At 39.2% G+C, this 16774-nt stretch overlaps 1 long non-coding RNA gene across 1 annotated transcript; it reads left to right on the top strand.

The window, feature by feature from the left end:
• Positions 1–13972: 13972 nt before the first annotated feature.
• Positions 13973–16774, top strand: LOC130458459 (uncharacterized). The gene is made up of 2 exons (XR_008917769.1): positions 13973–14438; positions 15217–16774. It is a non-coding gene; the product is annotated as an uncharacterized LOC130458459 (long non-coding RNA).

Here is a 16774-nt window from a genome sequence, read left to right as displayed (position 1 = left end):
TGTAGTAATTTAATCACGGATTTTTAATAGCATTTCTATAGAGCTTTTAGCTTTGTAAAGTACTTTACAAGTATAAACTCATTTTATCTTTACTTCAACCCTGAGAGGGAGGTGCTATTATTACCTCTACAGATAAGGAACCTGAAGCAGAAGTGACCTACTCAGGGTCACACACAGCTATTAAGTACCTGAGGTTGGATTTGAACTTAGTTCTTCCTGATGCCAGATCAAGGATTTTATCCATTGTATCACCCACTGTAATGGACAAAATGGAAATACAAGATGGATCAGCATTAAAAGAAAGAGGCTTGGAACTTTGGGAACTGTCAATCAACTGAGATGGAGTCACAGTTCCATGGAATCTTGAAAGGAGCAGTTAAGCAGCTTGAGCTGTTTTGAACCTCACTTCCTTCTCTGACTGTTTTGAAGGGAAGGTGGGAAACAAACTCTTTGGTCATTGCCTATTTCAGGAGACTGAGTGCTCAGAAGACTTTTGGGGTTTAGCTCAGAAGAAACCTGTCAGCCTTTCCTGTCACCATCTCCCCTTAGAGAAAGATAGCATTATTCCCTGCATTAGAAATATCTTGAACTCTTCAATCAACAGGGATAATTTATGAGATTAGGGAACCCAATTTTCCTTTTCCCCCCTCCCCATCCTTACTTCTTCTACCTAAAAAAATAAAATACCTCTTAGTTAAAGATTTGATCATGGGGTTTCATTATTAGGGGAAGTCTTTAAGTTTACCATTCTGAGAAGAACACTGCAAGACCATTGAGAAGGGAACAGGAAGTAAAATGAAGGGAAGGGCTCACGATCCAGTCTTCCCCTAGCTTATTCCCTGGTGTTAAGGGTCCAACACTTTCTTATTACCACAATCTTCCTAAGAGTGGTATCTATTACACCACTTATAAAACAGAGGAAATTTGAAATAATATGAAGATGAACCCAAGCAAAAATATTTTTTTATATTCTAGGAAGCAATTCTAAACTAGGTTTTAGTGTCTTCTAAGGGCAGAGGGAAATAAATTTTGAGTGGGAAATCCTCTCCCATGATACTTCTCACTCTACTCTTTTCTCCAGGCCCATCATCATCTCTCTGTAGGCCACATAGTTCTCTGAATTTCCCTTCCATTGTGTTCCTCTGGAAAGTGTCAATACCCAACTTCTGTCTATAAACATTCTGAATCAGAATGGAATTAAATGACTTAATCAGAGTTATACACCCTCAGTATTTGAGTCTGGATTTGAACTTGGTTCTTGTTGGTACCAGGTCTAGCTTTTTATCCACCATATCATTTACTTGCACCTTTAACTTGAACCTCATTATTTGTCACTCTGTCTTCTGGAACTCAGAAATCTGTCTTGCTCCAGATGTTTGTGAATCTTGACTTCTCTCTCCAGTACTAATTGATTGCCTTCTCTTGGTGTGGAACAACACTTTGGGCCAAGAAAAACTCTTTTACTCCTTGACACTTCCAGAGGTTCCCTCTTTTGCTATAATTTGCAACCTCTCTTTATTCTCTGGAAATTCCTCCTTTGAGTTTCACACTCTCTATATTCCTTCCTCTTCACTATTCCAGGTCCTTATTTCTGTTATATACCAGCTTCCACAAAACTAGTGTAATAGTTTAAAAGGTTGCCAAATTGTAATAATTAAAATTAAATTATGAGTCTGTTAGTAGCTTTAACAATTTAGTTTAATCAAAGTAAAGATAGTAAAGAGAGGGAAATGTAGGAAAGAGTTAGGGAGCAATTTAGTTAAATACCCTTGTGAACCTTCAGGTTCCAATCTCCAGTCAGAAGTCTGCAAGAGTCTCTTCAGCAAGAGTCCTCAAAGTAAGTGTCTCCCTTTAGCAAGAGACACCAGCACAGTAGTGTCTCCAGCAAGCTTGTCACCAATGTAAGAATGTCAAAATGTGAATCTGAATGAGCTCCCGCCCCTTGGTCTCACCTTTATAAGCCATTTTCTCCATCCATTAGCTCTCCCACATCACACCTCAGGAACCAATCATAGTTCCTTAATTTGCCTGGCACTGCCCAGGGGGGCAGTGCTTGTGGGATCAATTTCCTGTCTTGTTCTTTTTAACTTCTTTTCACTGTGGGTGGGTGTATTCCTGCACATCTCAAAGGACTTCCAGGTTCTTGATTGATTAAATGAAAAGGGAAGGGAATTCCAAGTCCCTGATTGATTTAAATTAAAACAAAGGGAGATGAATTCCTTTCTCACACTAGCCTACTGTCTTAACTGCACCATCTATAGTGACTACAGATTTTTGTTATATTTTAACTAGGCCTTCACTGCAACATGATAGTAATTTTATTACTACAAGAGACAGCTAGGTAGCTCAGTGGATAGAATAATAAGCCTGGAGACAGGAAGATTTGAATTCAAATTTTGGCCTTAGACACTCAGCCTATGACACTGGGCAAGTTACTTAATCTCTGTCTGCCTCAGTTGCCTCAACTATAAAATGAGGAGAATAATAGCATCTACTTCCCAGGGGTGTAGTGAAGACCAAAAAAGAAGATTTATTAAGTGCTAAAACACATTGCCTGACATAGTAGGTATTTAATCAATGCTTATTCCTCATTTCTTCTTTGACTATAATACTCCACATGGTGACAATTATATACTTTTTATTCTTAAAAAATTATATGTATATACATACACACACATATATATATAAAATCTAGATTAACAAAAGAGGAAATAGAGCACTTAAATAATTCTGCCTATCTTAGAAAGAAAATTTGAACAAGCCGTCAATGAGCTTGATAAGAAAAAATGTCCAGGATCAGACAGATTTGCAAGTGAATTCTACCAACCACTTAAGGAGCAGTTAATCCCAACAATATAAAAGTTAAAGAAGTCCTACCAAATTTATTTTATGACATCTATATGGTTTTGATATCTAATCCAGAGAGAATAACAACAGAAAAAAATCTAGGCCAATTTTCCTAATGAATATTGATGCAAACTGGCAAGGATAGTATAGAAATATATCACAAAGATCATACACTATGACCAAGGGCATTTATATCAGGAATAAAGGGCTGGTTAAATATTAGGAAAGCTATTAGCATGTTTGACTGTATCACTAGCAAAACATAAAAATCAAATGATTACCTCAACAGATGTAGAAAAATATTTTGGCAAAATATAACATTCCTATTAAGAATACTAGAAAGTATAGGAATCAATAGAACTTTCTGAAAATGATGCAAGCATTATTTGTAACAGAGAAACAACAAGCCTTTCCAATAAGATCATGGGTGAACAAAGATGCATATTATCACAAATATTATTCAATTTATTAAAAATGCTGGCTATATCAATGACAAAAAATGAAAATAGGCAATGAAGAAACAAAACTATCATTCTTTGTAGGTAATATGATGGTATACTTAGAGAACCCTAGAGAATCAACTAAAAATCTTGTTGAAACAATTTAGTAAAATAAGTTAAAAATAAACTCATAAATTATCAACATTTCTATATATTACTAATAAAATTCAACAAGAGGTAAAAAGAGAAATTCCATTTACAATAGAGAAAATACTAAGGTACTTGGGAATCCATCTACCAAGTACAGACCTATTGAGTTCCATCCAACGGTCTCTCTGAGGGTCCTAGGATATCTCTGTCTAAGGTGTGACAATCTGATCGAGTAATGGAGATGAGAAACACTATGTGTTCAACCCACGCATGCAGGCATCACACAGTGCTCTGCCATAGTACTGTGGTTCATTTATTATATAGGTTTTCAAGTACATGCTGCTTTGACACACAATCAATTTTCTATATATGTGATATTCTGAATTCTGATTGGATATTATCAAATCACCTAAATAACATTCTTGTGATGTTACTACAACAAAGAATTCTGTGATCATTTACTACATTTCTACAATACTCCATGATGTATATGAATAACATGAATAATGTCCTTTGTAGGTTAGTACCCCTCGACCTGCTGAGAGGATCATTGGGCTTTTGATCAGCTTTCACTATTATTCACAATTGCTTGGGAGATGAATAATAAAACATTTTCATATCTAGGTGAAAAGTTAAAAGGTGACTTAAAGTAGACCATATTTGGGGTTTTCCTCAATTTACAAATTCTGTTTTTCTTGTATTATTTTGAAGTGCCTAGTTAATGCTGCCTGGTTTCTGTTCATCAACAAATTCATTAGAGTGTGATAACTGTAAGGAAAGATTTATTATGGTGCTCAAGCATTTGACCAGTGTTTATTATAGGGCCTTGGAGTATATCAGTACTTGAGTGAGAGAAAGGAGGGGTGATAGGCAATAATCTTTGGGTTTTAATTCTGTAATTTCAGTATTTTGGGAATAATAATCTAGGGGGATTAAAGTGGGACACATATATTGATCCTATAAGTATTTGCTCTCATATTATTTATCTTGTATTGGAGAGAGAGTAATAACCATGAGAAGTCCATTAGTAGGGAAAGTTGGAGAGAGAGAAATCACAGAAGGGGGTGGGGAGGAGGGGTGCTATGTTCTAGGGTGGGGGGCTGCTTTGCAGTTTCCAGGCTTCCTAGACTGTGACTATATCAACCAGTGGGGGTCTGTTGGCTCCCTGCACAAACCCAGGGACAAAATGAACACAATTGCCACAAATACAGTTCTTAGCCATTGGAAAATATTAATTGCTCTTGGGTAGGATAAACCAATGTAATAAAAATGACAATTCTACATAAATCAATTTACTTGTTCAGTACCATAGCTAGCAAATTACCAGATAATTATTTTATTGAATTAGAAAAATAATAAGAACAAAAAGTCAAGAATATCAAAGGAATCATTAAAAAATGTTAAGGAAGGTGGCCAGCAATACCAGATTTCAAACTCTATTACAAATCAGTAGTCACCATCTGAAACTGACTCAGAAACAGAGTGGTAAATCAGTGGAATAAATAAGGTATGCAATACCCAGTATTAAATGCTCATAGCAATCTTGTGTTGTTTGATCCGATTCTGATTTCCCAAATTAGGAGGCACACCAGATAATGTAAAAGCAAGAGGTACTGCTTTATTACAAGCTCCAGCTTGGGTCCCACAGCCTCCAAGGCAGATGGAACCCTGAACAAAGGGGAGAGAAGGGTTATATAGGGTAGGTTTGAGTTGCAAAACAAGATGACAGGATATCTTGAGTTGCAAAACAAGATGTCAGGATATCTTATTGGAATACTGGGTAGAGTTAGGTCATGGATCAAGAGTCTTTGGGGGGGGGGAATGAGTCCTTGGGTTGTTCAGGCCTTACAATCCCAACTTCTTTTGCTGTACATAAGGAATTCCTCATGTGACTGTATCATCATAAGAGGATTCAGTAGGAGTCAGGGTTTGATAATGCTGGCGAAGGACCATTAGCTGGACGGTATTAATTCGATCCTTGATGAAGGCTACTAGGCAAGTAAGAATGCATGGAACATAGATTTCTTAACTAGCCCTGTATGATCAGCATAAAAGCAAAGAACAACATAGGGTCCTATAGGGGTCATTAGATGTTTTAGATTAGGAGTCATGAGGATGTAAGGGAGCAAAGGAACCCCCCTGACAATAGTCTGCATCTTTAGTATAGTGCTCATCAGTTATAAATTTCAGTTCATGGTACAAATTGGTAAACTGAGGTAACCACTGAGTATTGAACAAAATCTATGGTACAGTCAGGTTTACAATGAGCTTTTGTTTACATCCAAACAATACCTAAAACACATGTTTTAGCAGAAACTCACATAACATATTTCAAAAATTTTCATAAAGCATGTAGAATTATAGGATCTACTTTAAATTCAGAGATTTTAAGCCTTTTAAGATGATTAAACCTTAAAGCAAGAAAAGCAGGCTGATTCTCTATTTTCAAGACCAAGAAGTTAAATGTAATAATAAAGTTAGTCCAACTTTAATGCATTGGATGAAAACCATTTGATAATTTTAAACAAAAACCTATTTTTGGTAAGTTTAAACACAAACCCATTTTTTCCTTTAAACCTCTTATGATGGAAAGATACATAAGGATGGAATGCAATCTTTTTGAGGCTATACTGCTAAAAAAAACCTGTTTTACAAAACTGATCTGTGGCTTTTTTATACAGACTGAAATTGTACTATCCAACAAAATTAAAATTAGGATGTTATTTTCTAAACCCACATATACACATGATCACAATTTTGAAATAAAATACTAATAAATAACTCTAATAGAGAGATTTAAGCATTACTTCCTTCTGGCTAGCAGACAGGGAAAGGAGATGTATCAGGACTTCTTATCTATCCCTGTTTACCTCAAAACAGAAGATAATTAATAAGATGTTCTACAAGTTGAAAAAAGCCTTAGTTTTAAGTGTAAGACATTTTAAAATCCCAAAAGTAGGGGTGGCTCACCAGTTGTCTTTCTGTTCAGAATCAACCCTATTCCTCCCTACAGCAGAGGAGGAAGACAGATATGATCCATGAACTGATAGCTTCCCAGTCCCCCCCCCCCTTTTTTTATCATCTCTGCCTGGATTTCTCAGCAGTCCCTTGCCTTAAAATCCAAGCAAAGAGTAGAGTTTGGAGAACTGGGAGCCTAGTGAGGGGATAAAACTAAAAGGTAAGGAGCTTCTGTCCATATTATGCCCTCTTTCCTGCAAAATAGGTCCAATTGTCACTTGGTGTATCAAAAAACCAATTTCCTCATTTTTTCCCTTGATGTTGCTCAGCTATGCAACATGAGAGAAAACAAACAAAAAAACAAACAAAAACACCCAATTGAATTTTTGATCAGGTTGCTTAGATTTGATCTCTTCCCAACAGGAGGGGCCTCAGGGGATGCTTTTGCCTTTGTCTTAATTGGGTTGGCTAGTCCCTATCTGGCTCAGACCTCAGGCTTAGTAGCCACTCCACACTGAAAAGGGAGAAGTCCATCCCTGCCACTACCCAAGTAGAGGATGGTATTACAATTTTAGGGTGCCATCAATAGGCCATGCCTCTTGCTTATCGAAGGTATAACATGGTCATTCAACATTAAAAAGAAATTAGTTTTTTTTTCAAGGTATTTAGAGCCAATTTTTCCCAATTATAAAGGTCACTGGAAGAAAATGGCCAATATTGATATATTTGGGGCCCACCTGGAACTGTGGGCCTAATGACCATGATGGGGAGAGTAGTAGTGGAGGTGGGCTCCTGAGGTTCAGAGGTGCATTGTCTGCCCTGTACGAGTGCTATGAGCCGGCTCCCCTCACCTTCTGCCTTGTTCTCAGCCCCTAAGTGAGTGTAAAAGGGGGCATAAGGTGGGGGTGGTGGTGGCAGGTCTGGGGACTTGGGGGCCGACCCTGGTAATACAGGTGGGGCTGAGGCCTCTGACTCAGATGTCCCAGTGTGCCTGCGCCTCTTTTTCCCTCACATCCTCTGAGAGGATCAAGGCCTTAAGGGCTCCCTTTGAGGGAGCATGGGGATCTGAGGGAAGAAAGGACTGGAGCCACAATGGGAGGGGGGGGGGGTCCAGGACTAGGCCTTGCCAGGTAAGGGATTTGATCAGGATGGCTCTCTGGGCTGGGGTCAAGGATTTTGGTCCAGACTTTGGAAATAATGTCCCAGTGGAGGGTACCGCCCTTAGACCACCCAAGGTTGAAGGTGGACCACTCAGAGTCACTGAAGGTCACTAACTTCCCTCTTTTGACTTGCAAAGAGGGATTGTGAGCATGGGCCTTGAAAATTTGGAAGAGGGAAGGAATAAGGGCCAGAGGGGTAGACTCTGTCTGCCCCATGTTTTCCGAACCAAAAGGCCAAGAAATCAGGGGCCCGAATGAAAACAATAATACCAATGATAAGACAAAAGCACATCTAAAAATGTGAACAGGACTGGACAGTAATGACATGAAGGCATTAAAACTATTCTCTATAACATTTCCAGAAGACAATATAACGAGCCCTCCCCCTAAGTTCCCAAAGAGTGAATACCTTGATTTCCGCTCTGGGAAATCCCTTGGCGCATTCGCCAGTGCTACCTTTCAGGTCCCTAAGGTCTCAGAGGACTCTAACTTCTGCTGCAGAGACCTAGTCTCTGACCCAGGTCTCCAGGACTCTGGGCAAAGGGCCTCCAACCCCTAGAAGAGAGCTGTCCCAGGTCCCCAGGACTCTGGGTGAAAGGCCTCCAACCCCTCTAAGAGAGCTGTCCCAGGTCCCCAGGACTCTGGGCAAAGGGCCTCCAACCCCTAGAAGAGAGCTGTCCCAGGTCCCCAGGACTCTGGGTGAAAGGCCTCCAACCTCTCTAAGAGAGCTGTCCCAGGTCCCCAGGACTCTGGGCAAAGGGCCTCCAACCCCTAGAAGAGAGCTGTCCCAGGTCCCCAGGACTCTGGGCAAAGGGCCTCCAATCCCTAGAAGAGAGCTGTCCCAGGTCCCCAGGACTCTGGGCAAAGGGCCTCCAACCCCTAGAAGAGAGCTGTCCCAGGTCCCCAGGACTCTGGGCAAAGGGCCTCCAACCCCTAGAAGAGTCTTTTCCACTCAGATGGTTGAAAGGGTCAATTCACTTTCACTTTTTGTTGATAACCAAACTCTTCCCAACTGTTCTGGCTCAAGTTCTCTCAAAGTCTGAGAGATGTGTATTAGGCCAGTCCACACTCAGAAACAGGCAGAACTGAATTACTTATTAGGATTGAATTTAACAATAGGCCCTCTCCGTATAATCCCCAGAGGGAGTGGGACTAGCCTGGCCACTTAGTTGTATGCCCCAATCCCATAATTGGTTCCCCATCAGTCACAGTCACATCACCCACACATTTCTGACCCTTTCACCCTTCAAACCAGTATCTCTATCCATGTGTGGTCCAGTCAGGAAATCCCGGATGAGCCCCCAAATGTTCGACCTGGTTCTGGTTTTCCAAATTAGGAGGCACACCAGATAATGTAAAAGCAAGAAGTACTGCTTTATTGCAAGCTCCATCTTGGGTTCCACAGCCTCCAAGGCAGATGGAACCCTGAAGGAAGGGGAGAGAAGGATTATATAGGGTAGGTTTGAGTTGCAAAACAGGATGTCAGGATATCTTATCAGAATACTGGGTAGGGTTAGGTCATGGATCAAAAGTCTTTGGGTGGTGGGAGTGAGCCCTTTGGTTGTTCAGGCCTTACAGTGTTTGATAAATGTAAAGATCCAAGCTTTTAGGATAAGAACTCACCAGTTGACAAAAATAGCTGAGGAAAACTAGAAAGCAGTTTGGAAGAAAACATTTCACAGCATATATCAAGATAAAGTCAAACCAGGTTAGGTTACTGATTTAGACATAAAAGGTGATATCATAAGTAAATTAAGGGAGTATGGGAAAATGTACTTATCCAGAGGTACAGATATAAAGGAAGAGTTTACAACAACACAAGAGATAAAGAAGATCAAGGCAAGTAAAATAGATCATTTTGATTTCATGAAATTAAAGGCCTTTTGCATAAACAAAATGCTGCCAAAATTAGAAGGAAGACAGAAAACTGAAGCTGGGGGAGAAATTTTATAGCAAGTTTCTCTAATAAAGGTCTTATTTCTCAAATATTTAGGAGACTGAGTCAAATTTATAAAGAGAAAAACTTAATTCTCTTTTCATAGTTTTCTTGAATCACTCTCATTTCTTTTCCCAATTTTTCCTCAGCTATTCTTATCTGTTTCATTAACTTTTCCTGGAATTCTTGTTGGCCTTGGGTCCAAATACCATTTTTATTTAAGGCCTTCCTTATAGTGATTTTCACATTATTATCTACTTCTGAGTTTATAGTCTTGGTCTTCCTCACAGGAGAAGTTCTTAATTATTTTTATGTGGGAGGATGATAATGGGCCATTTTGTCAGTCTAGTGAAATCTATAGACCCCATCTAAGAATAGTTTTTTTAAATTCATATAACTGCTAAATTTTCAGTTAGAAATTGGTAAATATAAAGATGGAATTCCCCCCATCTTCATTCAAGTAGCACCTAAAGTCTATTCATAGATCCCTGCTCTAGAGGAGAAAAGAATCTAGCTGAATTAAATGGAAAGATAATAATGGTCAAGGTAGTCCAAATATCAGCAACAAGACTAGTCAGTTTAGAAAGTCTAGTGGGTTGTTTTCTTTTACTTGCATTCTAATTTCCATATTCTTTTGTGTTGTTTAATATATGTGTTCTCTTTTTTCTTGTTATATAACCTCAGGAAATGTACTCTTAAGAAATGGTCAGGAGTGTGGAAACAGAGGGTAGAATCATAAAAAGGGAAATGGGTAGAGTGCCTAGAAAAGGTAAAAGAATCAACAGGAGGGAGATAGAGCACTGAAGCTTAGTGGTAACAGATCTTTGGATTATATTTCTGAACCCAAAGATTTCAGAAAAGGTAATGTTTAAAATGCATAGTGATTCAAGATGGGGGCTCAGTTTTAGGGATGTTTTATGATTAGACAGTGAAAGGAGGACCCTAGGAAATATTTGAATAGATTCCAAGAAAGGAACCTAGCAAAATGATTAGTGGTCAGTGAAGCCTGGGGTTGAATACAAAAACAAGGCAATCTGGAGTCTATGTTCTACTGGGGGTAAAGTAACTTGTCCCCAGAAGAGTAAATACAAGATTCACACAAAAGTCTTTTTGAGTGGAGCACACGATCAGCTGTGGGTATCAAGAAAGGTCTCATGACCTTTGGTACTTGAATTGAGCTTTAAAGAAAGATAGGAATTCTAAGACATGGAAGGAAGGAGAGGGAACATGCCAGGGATGGGTGATAGACTGTGCAAAGGCATGGAGAAGAGAGATGGAGTGTTTGATGTGAGGAACAGCAAGATGGCTGATTTGGATTGAGCCCAAGGTGTAGCTTTTATGCGCTCTCCTGAAGTCCACTCTGGTTTTAAATTGGGCATGAAGGAAACACAAGGTTAGGCTAGGCAAGCAGAGCACAAGTAAAGGATTTGTGACCCAATCATCTTAAAGCCAGCTTAGCTAGGCTTAGATAATTTCATCAATAGGAGACTGACTGTAGCAGTCCGCCCCCTGGCTATGGGCAAGGGGAAAACAGTATGTGCAGATTGCTCAGTCTTGGGCATGCTCAGTAGTGCTCATGGCTAGGAAGGCCTCTGACCCTTGACCCCAGCTTCTCCCAGGTTAGGCGGGAAAACAGGTTTCTTTGTTCTCACCTGGTTAAGAGAAACCACACCTATGCCTTGTCATTAACCAATGAGAATCATCCCTATGTACTGTGTATATTTGCATATCAAAAACTATATCTAGCCCAGCAAGCTCCGCCTTCGCTCTCTCTGCTCTCTGCTCTCTGCTCTCCTTCTCTTTCAGGCTACCTGATGGCTGTCCTTGCAGGAGCTTGGCCAGAGGCCAAGCTCCATCTTTAATCTTTCTCTATTCACCTCTCTGACCTGCGTGGAATGGATCTCAGGACTGGAAAAGCCTACAGAATTGGTCCTTTGATCAGAGCTTAGCTGTGGCTCATTGATAATTAATAAAGACTCATCCTGAACACCTCATATCTCTATTAGGACTCCGTCACTTCCCTCGTGGTATCAAAACTTCTATCCTGTCTCTATCTTCCTACCTTGTGGCTTCTCTCACCTCTGAGAGGACCAACAAATGGCGCCCAGCGTGTCAGAACCTGCCCCCTGGCACTTTCTCGTGGCATTCAAACCTTTTATTTCACACAGCTAATGGCAGAACGCGTTCCAGGACACGAGGCTAAAGAGCGTAGGCGGGTGCCGGAAGTCCAGGAAGGTTGCCGATCCTCTGGCCAAGGACGGTAAGTCCTCCTCAGCTTGAGGTGGGTCTCCCCTCTGAACCCTGCTCGACTCTTAATGTCGTAGCTTGATGGGGGAGAAATGGAAGTCTCAAGAGCTTAACTGCCTGAGACTGAATCAGGATGAGGGAAGCACACGGTCGGTCAGAGCGGGATTCTTAAACTATCTCTGTGGGGGGAAGTGCAGTTTCCCTCCCCCACCTGGGCCTGCTAGTACAATACTATGCAGAGGCCTCCTCTCTCGGACCTGGATCTCCGGAGGTTAAGAAACGCCTGAGGAGTGGTCTGAGGGGGAGGGTAAGGAAAAAGAAAATTTGACCCAGGGTAACGCTCTCTAGGGGCGATTGAAAACTTGAGAAATCTCACTCTGAAACAAACAGTTGCTAGAGCATAGTGAATTTCAAACGGAGCAACTGGGAAAAGAAAAAGCAGGAGTTAAAATTTCATCGGGAACGTGCAAAGTCAAATTTACCGGCTCCTGAGACAAAAAGCTGAAAGAGCCAGGCTGCTATTCATAGGCAAAACAGTCAGTTTAGCAAAAGCGGGAAAGGCTAGCGAAGAAGCAAGGCAGAAACTGCTGCAGAATGCTAAGGAGTTCTTTCTTAAGCATTTCTTATTTCAAAAGTTTTGCAGGGAGCAAGCTGATCTTTACAAGAAAATCCCTGTACCTTTTCAGGAGAGGTCGGACTCAGATGCATTTGAAAGGCCTATCAGGAAGTGGTTGCTTTAACTCAAAGCAGGGCATTTAAAAGATCAGAATTACTTGGAAAAAACGGATAAAAAACAAAAAATTTTTCTAATAAAACCGTAGGTCTCAGCAAAATTAGTGACTCAAGGTGATAATCCTGAATTAGGTTAAATTCGGAACAGCCTAAGTTGTAAAAAGATATTGCCATTCTGTAACCAAAGGCAGAAGATTTTTTTTTTAAAAAAAGCAAGCCTCCAAACTCATTTAGCATTTGAAAAAGGTCCTAGGAACTCTTTTGTTTGAGGTCTGGCCAGGTAAAGGCAGGCTTTACCTGGGTGCTTGCAAATGATAAAAAGCACAGTGCAGTAAGATCTGGGAATTTGAATCGTTTTAATTTAGGTTGGATATAGGCAAAATTATAAAGGAATGTCTGCTTATATTTTTTGATAAAGGAAGTTAAAAAAGGAGAATTAGATATCTTTCTCTGACTTTTGTTATATGCCACAGAATATCAGGACTAGAAATGTTTTATCTGTAGAGAAATTTTGGTATATATCACAAGGTAATTAAAGTGCAAACAGAAAACTTTTAAGGTTTGGGCTTAAATCTGAAACAGCTTGAATTGTTTTTTCTCTACCGGCCACGTGGCTGGAAGATAGCATCAGAGCAACTGAGGTTGCAAGTTTTATCACTAAGGCTGTAATTGGCTAGAAGAAAAACTTAATACTAAGATATAATAAGCATGAATTGGAATATGATTTAAAGGAATTTCTAAAGCTTTCTAATTTTAACTATGGAGGAATTATTAACACTTTTCTAAACAGGACATAAAGCAACAGGATGAATCTCGAGCAGAGCTTATTCGAACAGCCTGTATGCAGTTCAGAAACTTTTTACTGGGCATATTACTATACCTGTATCCAGAAAGCAAATGATTTATAACTAGAATAGCTTTTACTATGGAAAATTAAGACACATGCTCAGCAGGGTAAAAGCATGGTTAGAAGGATTCAATCTGTTTACCAGTGGTTAATTATTAAGGTTATCAGGAACTCTGTTACTCAGTACAGTAATTTATTAAGGATTTGAAAGAGGCAATACTATCATGTATTCAAATTGCAGATATTGAAGCTGATCATGATATTGAAAAGAGACCTATGATAATAATGCAAATTCAAAGGTCACTGGCATAATTTGATTTATTTCTGCAGTGAAGATTTGCAGAATTAGCAGATGAAAGTAATGATTTTATTCACAGTATTAAGATCTTTTCAGTTATGAAGCTAAGGGCAGTAGTTCAGAAATAACAACTTCTGTGCAATTGTTTGATAATTCTGTGCACATTTTTCTAGCATAGGACAATGCTATAATTTTAATAACTGCACAAGGTGGAAATTTTTTCAAAAAGCAAAAATTGTGTGCAGGCAGACAAAGACTTAAGATCCCAGCACACATGGGTCAATTCATAAGTGATTTATAGAATGATATTTTTATGATTATGGGTTTGAAAAAGCAAATATTTAAGCATCTATATATGCTGCTTTGCAAGATCTATGGTACATCTATATCCTGAACAAGCAGGTGATATCGCTTATCAATGCAAACTGCTGTGGATTAATTTCACCCCTGAGGGATATCCATGCATATTTTGGAGCAAAAGGTGCATTTCAGTTTGCTCCTGGCACAAAGGTTGAACTGTGAAAAATGATGGGAGATACTTACTCTCCTGGTTTATGGGTTCAAGCTCAAATGAAGAAGTGAGCAAAGTGATTGCAGATTTTATAAATATCTGTGCACTACTGTCTATTCCACACAGCTTGGAATAGCAGGGCTTTTAACAGCAATGCAAAGGCTAAATGGCATAGCTCATGGCTTACATGCAAGCTATGGTAAATAGAGCTCAAAGGAATTCATGAGCCCCAAGGTTCAAAAACTGAAAGTATATATGTTCTGTCACTTTCTAACTTTCTAAGACCCAATGAGGCTTTCATTTGGGGTCGAGGTTTTCTGTTTACTTTCTCAGATACATGGAGTCCATGGAAGATGATTAAGAGCATCTGATGGCAAGAAAATCTGCCCGGAAGAAGGACAGAAGGCAGAGGTGTCTGGCCCAGGACACCAGAAAAGCAGCACATGGACTGTAAAGGCTGCCCTATAGGCAGGTTTAACACACTATGCACACACACATGTAATTGTATGAGAAACAATGTACATGCAGAAGAGTATCATTGAGTCACTAACAGATATTCTGTTCTAGGAATATATGGGTATTTGGTAAAAGATCTAACTTTATTACATGCCTGAAAATTTTGAATGGTACTGGTACAATGTGTAACTTGAAATCATATTATTGGAATTGTTCCATGTTAGCCAAATTTGATCAACTATCAAAAGGGTATAATTGGGAATGTTATGACAGTATAAGGAATGCTGTCCACTTGCAGCACACAAGGGTAATACTATCCAAAATGTAATGATGATTATTGTCTTAAAGGGTACATTATATTTGCAAACAACATGTCTCTATGAGAATCAGACTTATCTAGAAGTCAATTTTGTCTAGCTGTGACTGTTCCACTTTCTTAAGGAAAGAGGTGGATATGATATCACTAATCATCTATCTCTTCTACACCCCAGAAAGAATATAAGTTAAAGCTTTGTAGTAATCAATATTGAATGTAATGATAAAGATCACATTGTGTGAAATACCTGAATTGGGTTAAATATATCAAGATATTGAGACTGTAAGGGACCCAAGGGGATGATAACGTTGGGTCGAGGTCTTGTTTATATGTTCACAGATAATGAAAACATCTGGTCACCCACGTCATGCTTCATGCCAGCTGATACAGACCAGGAAGAGAAGCAGACGGAAGGTGATGGCATCAGCTATCTACATGCCAGCCACAATCCAGACTCGCTGGAAGGACACTTCTTTGGTGACTAATATCACTCTAGAACAATGACATTACACTATTAGAGACATTGGCTATTAGGCCACTGATGGACACTTGTCATGCTGACATCCATTGAGATGGGGTACCCAGAGCAACATCAACTATGCTAATTCAGAAGGACTAAATCACACTTGTGTCTGTACAAGACACCAGATATGTCCCACACTCCAAAGACTTTGTTATGGGATTGAGAGGAAATAGCTACTAATTGTCTAGCTACTAAAGTATACCTTGTATTTTGTATATGATACTGTCAAAAGAAATGTATATTGTATGCATTGTAAATCCACCACTTGTATTGTAAGAAATACTGTTATCAACAAGGGTATAGACCTTGGTATGACTCTCCAAAGAGTAGGAGATAGAAAACTTTCATTCATAGGATAGATCTGATATTTCTGACATCAAAAATGAGGCGCTAAGCAGAAAATGATGCACAGACAGGTTAATGGACAGGTGACACTGATGTTACTCTCAAGAAAGGATGAGAGATCAGGGAAAAGACACTAGGAAATCTTTAATCAGGAACCTGAGTTATTGTAAGAGATCATTGACATCCAGGCAAAGATTATGTTCCTGACATTACATTAAGGGCTGACTACCAGAGATGTAGTTAAGTGTTAATACCATTGTTAACCATTACTCCTGATACCCTGTCTTTGTGGGTAATATCTTAATAGGAAAAATGTCTTGCTCTCCTCCAACAATCCCAGAATTCAGACGGCCGCTGGATTCGGGATCTATTGGCTTCCCTTTCATATACTGGAAGACGTTCTGGTATATGGAAGTAAGACCTCATGAAAAACTGAGGGCTCTAGGTTTGACAATTTCTGTGGACGCGCAGTCATTGTCTCCATGGCTCATGGAGCAAGGGCAAAGTATAATCTAAGTTTTACTGTTTTGGAGTATGGATTGAAAACATGACACAATAGGCACAGATAAGCTTGCAGAAAAAGCACATTGAATATTATTCACTGACAATTAGGAATGAAAAAGCTATGTCAAATGCTGTAGGTACAAGAAACTGTAGAAATTGTTTCTACATGGGAAACAACTTAAGCTTCTATTTACCCAAACATTGGTTTGGTGGAAAGAATTTTGCAAATATTGGTAATGGTATAGGCTTGGTTATCATATTGATGGGTTTATTTATACAAGCAGAGATTTAAAATAAGGAAGACATTAGGAATATGCAGTCAGAACTTGAAATATTACTTCATTATCACCATCATGGTTATTTAAGCTACAATTGAGAATGTAAAATGGATGGGAATATTGGTATTTGTTAAAAATTGCACTGTGATTGATGTATTGATGTTTTTGCAAAGCCTGTAATGGTGCAAAATTATGTTCATATACAAGGCGAATTTTGATCTATTTA

Source organism: Monodelphis domestica, chromosome 3 (assembly GCF_027887165.1).
Source record: "Monodelphis domestica isolate mMonDom1 chromosome 3, mMonDom1.pri, whole genome shotgun sequence".
Taxonomy (NCBI): domain Eukaryota; kingdom Metazoa; phylum Chordata; class Mammalia; order Didelphimorphia; family Didelphidae; genus Monodelphis; species Monodelphis domestica.
The sequence above is the reverse complement of the archived record's forward strand: the minus strand, read 5'-3'. Positions and strand labels throughout refer to the sequence as shown.